At 44.3% G+C, this 6,412-nt stretch overlaps 1 pseudogene; it reads left to right on the top strand.

The window, feature by feature from the left end:
• The first annotated feature begins 4,304 nt into the window (after nucleotides 1-4,304).
• Nucleotides 4,305-5,663, top strand: LOC127192040 (zinc finger MYND domain-containing protein 19-like; annotated as a pseudogene).
• The last annotated feature ends 749 nt before the right edge of the window (nucleotides 5,664-6,412 follow it).

Genomic DNA, 6,412 nt, shown 5'->3' with positions numbered 1-6,412 from the left:
AGTGTATTGAGCAGCACGAAGGTGCAGATATTGCGCAGATACGGGGAAGGGCCATGGACGCTCTGAACAGAGCTCTTGATAAGTCTATGGTTCCTCTGATCTGGCTCCATCCTGAGGAACTTTGCTCCCAAACGGTCTCCTTTATGATCAGGTGTTGTGATTAGCCGACTGTGATGTCAGTCCAGGAAATAAAACCCATACAAATGAATTTGACTACAGAGTGCTTTAGATATGCTGACAGAGAATGAAAATGCTTTGTGTTTAGTGTCGACCGTTCCAGGGCTCTTGGATATTCCTCTCTACGGTGTATTCATGAGAAATGTCTGCTTCCTACAGACAGCAGTTTCTGTGGCCCCTGAGCATTCGTCCTTACAGCAGCAGCTCAGTATATAGGAAATACAGTATGCAGTTGGAATAAGAATCATTCCTAGACATTGCTTCCTTTTTTTGTAGGCACACTTTTCCTGGCACCACTTATTTCTAAAACCAGTTATGGAACTCAAAGATTCAAACATCTTATCTTACTGAGGTCTTAGTTCCATGGGTTAGCCTTTTCCCCCAATGTTAGTCCAATTTACAAAACAGGGTAATTTGTAAATTGAGACAGTTGAGAAAGATGGAATGCTATTACTAATTATACCAAAATATCACAGGACAAAACAAATTGGACTGTATTCTTACTCATTTATAGCTATTTTTTCATTATTGTTTCTTCTAAGGTTCTTTAAAGGGCCCATGTCCTTAATACCTTATTTTGTGGAGAGCCGCAGTCTTAGAGCAATTAAAAATAACAACGGCTTTTACGATGACTATGGTTCAGGGGATGGAAAGAAGGCTCAACAGTTGCGAGCACATATTGCTCTTGGAGACGACTTGAGTTCAATTTCCAGTGTCCACATCAGATTGTTTACAGCTGCCTATAATGCAAGCTTTCATCGACTCTAATGCTTCTGGTATCCATGGGTATTTCCATTATGTGGGCATATATTCCCCCACACATACACATAATTAAATATAATAGAAATAATCTTTGTTAAATGTAGGAAGAAAATGGATTTAACCATATTTTGCATTATCTGGTAAAAATTTCCTAGTTTCTGTGGTTCAAATCAGGAGCTTTTGGCATCTGATGTATTAAGATATTTCTAGTTCCAAGGGAAAATCCTGTGCAAACATACTAATAAGTGGAAATTTAGAGGTAATATGAGACGATTAAGGTTATAATAGCATAGATGTTTCATGGTTTAATTAAAAACCCTATTTCTTCTCATCACTCTTGCTTCCCAGACGATAGCAGCTTTATCTGAAGGCTAGTCTATGGGAGTGTATGGGCTTCCCACACTGCCACATAGGAGATCAGGCTGGTTTCTGGGGACACAATGAGAGTTTTTCATGTAACCCCACAAACTCTTCCTTGGTTACAGAGAGTCACATGTTCATACATGTTGTGAATTTTAAAATGTGGCCTAATAAATGTTTATTATTAGGCTAATTATTACCATGGTAGCATTTTCTAACCTACTATGAATCAATAAAAACACAGATACCTGTTATATTTAATTACAACAAGCCTTCACCCAGGGCAAGGCAGAGATTACCTCCTAAATTATCCTCCAATAACTCCCAATCTCCATCCCATTTCATCTGCTTCTAATAATTTCTATTTGGACTACATCCCATCCATAACCCAAAATATTTGCTAATGTTCTCTCTTTCCAATGAACTTTATAGTTCTTTCTCTGTGCCCACTTGACTCTTTTCTTATCCCATGGTGATTCCTCTCCTTCCCCCTCCATCCTGTTTCTCTCACCCAAGATCCTCTCTGTCTTCAAAGCCTGCAAACCATAGCCATGCCTCACCTATTTGTCTGCCCAGGTGTGTCGGCTTTTTACTGGTCAAATAGGAGTAAGTTCTTAGACAAGGTTACATAGCAATACTTGGGCCATATTAAAAGACAGCAAACAGTACTTAGCGACAGAATACATCAGACCAGCCTCCAACACATTAACTTAAAACTGTTTTGTGTTTTTACTTCTCCAAAGTATATGTGCTACACAAGAGTGGAATATTTGTCTAAACAGTTATGAAAGAGGATCTGCAAGTCAGAAGACCATTTGCTGTACCCACTTCATTTGCTATTACTACTTTCCTACCTAACTTCCTGAACCTTAGCGAATGCACTAAGCCAGGTTGTTGTGGAAGTTTTGGTTTATATGTAAACATGCTTTTTGTTTTAATCCCAGGTGTGGGATATGGAGGCTGCTCCAGTTTGTCCAAGGCTGATAATTGCCTCCTGAGAGAGGACACATGATCTTTGTCAGCTATGAACTACCTCATACGGAGGTGTGGTCTTTGTCAGTGGGGATGAAAGACACATCAAGGGAGAGACTGGGGGCTCCAAGAAAGAAGGCTGCTGGTGCTGTCCCCTGCTGGTGCTGTCCCCTGCTGGTGCTGTCCTCTGCTGGTGCTGTCCCCTGCTGGTCCTGGTTGCTGTGGATACAGCTGAACTAGAAGTTGGAGACTGAACTTGCCCCAAGGAACCCAATGACCCTAAACAGCAGGAAGTAACTAAGGAAAACTAAGCCCCTCTCCCCACTAACCTTCATTCTCTCCTACCTGGTGTTGGGGTGTTGGAAGGGATTGGGGTGGAAAAGGGAGAAATATAAGGAACCCCAAGTAAAAATAGATTTTAAAAGTACGCCAACAGGTTGCTCTCCAGTCTGTTTTTTGACAAAGCAGAAGGTCTATCCTTACATCCTTAGGCCTCTTACTATAATTGCTTATAAAATCTACATTCTGGGGGCTCTACAGGCTTGGCAGTCTTACTGAAGAAAGTAACCTGGTAAACTGAATTGTGGTAAAAATTAAGTAGGCTTTGTTCTTTCAAGTAAGGCTACTATTGCTTTTAGTATGGACAGGGATTCCGTACACTTATGCGGAATGCTATTTTGTTTACCTATGCCTTAGAACAATCTTTGTATTTTTTTTTTTACATCTGTATTTATAAGCTATTAAATGCAGAACCACCTTAGTCTCACTGCCCTAATTCTATAGTCGAGAAGATAGGGGTTCAAATAGGAGAAGTATGCCCTCTGCATCATGGCAGAGGCGTGCCTTACCTTATCTTACATTATCCTTACACCAGCTGTGTGTACTTTATAGTCCATATGGTTGTTTATCAGATGTCACTCAACCATCTGGAATCAGTTAACTAATAAAATACTGAATTTTATAGATACAGAAATGAATACAAACCAATAGTGAATCCATAATAGTAAATATCTATTTGGGGAACTGATGACAGCTGAGCATGATAGTTCTTCTTAGATGCCGTTAAGATAACCCTAATTTCAGAAAGGCTGTAAAGACATTGAGGAGATGGGAGGTGAGTGAACAAACTGGGTAAGATTATGCATAGACAGCCTGAGGTGGAATTGAGAATATGTGTCTTCTTCACAGGGTGGCCATGGAGGAAATCAGCACACGCATGCAGACTAGGCAAAGAAAGAAAAAGTGAAAAGAAAGCAAGCTGTGAAGTGCAGAGATGGCTTGGCGGTTAAAAGTACTTGCTGCTCTTGCAAAGGACCCAAGTTCAGTAGGCACATGACAGCCCACAACCCCCTGCATCTCCGGTTCTGATGCCTCTGGCCTAAGCAGGCACCCACTCTCATGTGCAAATAACCACACAGCACACAAACGGACACACAGACACCCACACACCCACAACACACACAAGGGTGGGATGGGGAGAATATGAATTAAAAGTAAACTTCTTAAAGGGAAAAAAAAGCTGGCAGATTCTTCAGGCCAAAAAAAAAAAAAAAAACCTACACCCTCACTCTTCCTTTCTTTGCTGTTTGTCCGTCTGCAAATTGTGCTCCCAGTGATAAACATCTGCATGGTTGGACACTATGCCTAGTAGATAGTACTGCTCTCATGCGTATGTCTACTAGGCCGTAGACTGAGTGCCAGTTAATTTAACCTGAAACACAAACTAAAGTTCTATTCCACCCACACTGGAGATCTGTGCATTTCACTATAAATGATAACTAGGAAAACATCAGCAAAAAGGACTAGCATTGAGGGCTAAATAAATTTAACCACAAAGCTAAGACAAAGTGAGACATATGGACAAGAATAGCCACATTTGACATCATTACAGATAAACATTTTCAAAAACAGTGAATGGAACCCTGAGTAAACTCCTTTACTCCTGTGGCCGTGCCTGGGTTGACCCAGTGTAAAGCACGTTGAGAATATTCTGAGCTAAAAGACAGAAATACATCTCACCTACTGAGTGTTACAGTTTAGGGGGAAAGTGCATTTCAGAGTGCCAGTTGCTTGCTTCGATAACTAACTATATGACTGACTAGGACTTGCAGCTTGCTACTGTTACCCTGGACCATAAGAATCATGCCATGGAACACTAGCCTAGTGGGGAAAAAAATCAAAATTTAAAGTGTGGTGGCCGAGCGGCGGCACGTGGCAGGTCCGGAGGGCGCGAGGCGGTAGCAGTGGCCCGAGCTTGGCCCAGCCTGACCCCTGGCCCTGGCCTGACCCGGAGTGCTGTGGCCTCGCTTCGGCCCAGGAGCCTTCTGAGAGCGCAGGCCGGGGCATGACCGACTTTAAATTGGGCATCCTGCACCTCGGCCGGGTGACCAGGAAGACCAAATACACGCTGATAGATGAGCAGGACATACCACTGGTGGAGAGCTACTCCTTTGAGGCTCAAATGGCAGTAGATGCTGATGGAAATGGTGCTAAGATATTTGCACACGCCTTCGACCGAGGAAGGGGCTCGGGCAGGCTTCTGCATGAACTGCTGTGGGAACTGTGGGAAGCTGAAGCTATCGCCCACGCTAAGATGGCGCCTGGCAACCGGACAGGCAAAATGACTTGCAATTCTGCTCCTGGTAAACAAGTCCTTATTTGGTTTGTGGGCCGTGATTTGCTCTGACTATGCATCCCGCCTTGTCAGGAACCAATTGGAGCTACTGACATAAGGGCTGTTGATTGGGTGAGGCAGAGGATATAATGGGGCGCTGTTGGGGAGAAAGAAGGAAAAGAAGAAGCTTGCTGAAAAGGTTCCTGAATAAACTGCCTGGAGAAGAACGTTCGGGTCGCGTCCTTATTTTCCGCTGGTCAGAAGGGTCACGACAGGGAACGACACGGGAGGCGTGGCTCCCAGATTCCAGGTGGTACATCTCAATGCTGTGACCGTGGACCATCGCCTGGACAGCCTGCAGCTGGTACCTTGGGGCTGGCGATCCAAAGCTGAGGAGACCTCCAGCAAATGAAGGGAGCAAAGCTTATATTGGCTTGCAGTCCAGCAGCTTCCCACGGATCCTATAGAGGAACAATTCCCTGTCCTCAATGTGACCCAGTACTATAATGCCATCGGGGATGTGGTGTAAGAGGAAGAGAATTCCCGTACCTACTATGAGTGCCATTACACTCCTTGTACGGTGATTGAGAAGCAGCTTCGAGAGTTCAACATCTGTGGGCATTGCCAGGTGGCCCGATACTGTGGCTCTCAGTGCCAGCAGGACTAGCCTACCCACAAGAAGCACTGTTGGGAGAGGAAGCGTCCGTTCCAGCATGAGCTTGAGCCAGGGCTGAAGAGCTACCATTGCTGCAGGTACAAAGCTTCCAGCTTGTCGTGAGCACAGAGGAAGACAGACTGGCAGATGAACCTGGAGATGCCAAAGAAGCCAGCAATGGATCCAGAGCAGCCACCATAGACCTCACAGCAACAAGCGGCCTGTGGGGACAGTGCCCCTCCAGTGTTCACCTTCAGCAGAGACAACGGGGAGGCTCCCTAGGACCTTTCTCATTATTTATATGTTAATATGTTTTTAAAGTCATGTATAGTTTTTTTTGGGGGGGGGGGAAGGCAAGGGGAAGGGTTAGCAACTTCAAATAGAATCATTTGTTGTATTCCTCAAATGGTAAACAGTTGCCACTCAGCTAGAGACTGTCATGTAGTTGAGCCTCTCTTCTGGGCAATGCGGGTCCCAACGAGAGGCTTGCACAGAGTCATGTCTAAACAAGCAGAGTAAAGGGGTAGAATCATCCTTGTTGTGGCTAGTCTCTGCTCCTCAAAACCTGCTGTTCAGCCTTTTTATTTTTTTAAGTTTTTTTTTTCTTTGAGACTGGGTCTCTTATAGTTGTGGCAGTCTTGGAACTCCGTATGTAGACCAGGCTTGCCCTGAGCTTGGAGATCGAGCTGCCTCTGCCTCCTGAGTGCTGAGATTAAAGGCGTGCATAACTCAGCTTTATTTTTGAGAGGAACTGGTTATAAGGAATGGATTGGAAGGACCCACCATCCCTTTGTTGGTCACTGAGGGCCAAAGTATGTTAGCTAGAGTGCAAGGGAGGCTCTGACTTTTCTAGTGGCAGGTGTTATGGAATG

This window comes from Acomys russatus, chromosome 7 (assembly GCF_903995435.1).
Source record: "Acomys russatus chromosome 7, mAcoRus1.1, whole genome shotgun sequence".
NCBI lineage: Eukaryota > Metazoa > Chordata > Mammalia > Rodentia > Muridae > Acomys > Acomys russatus.
This window is presented reverse-complemented; position numbering and strand designations above follow the sequence as displayed.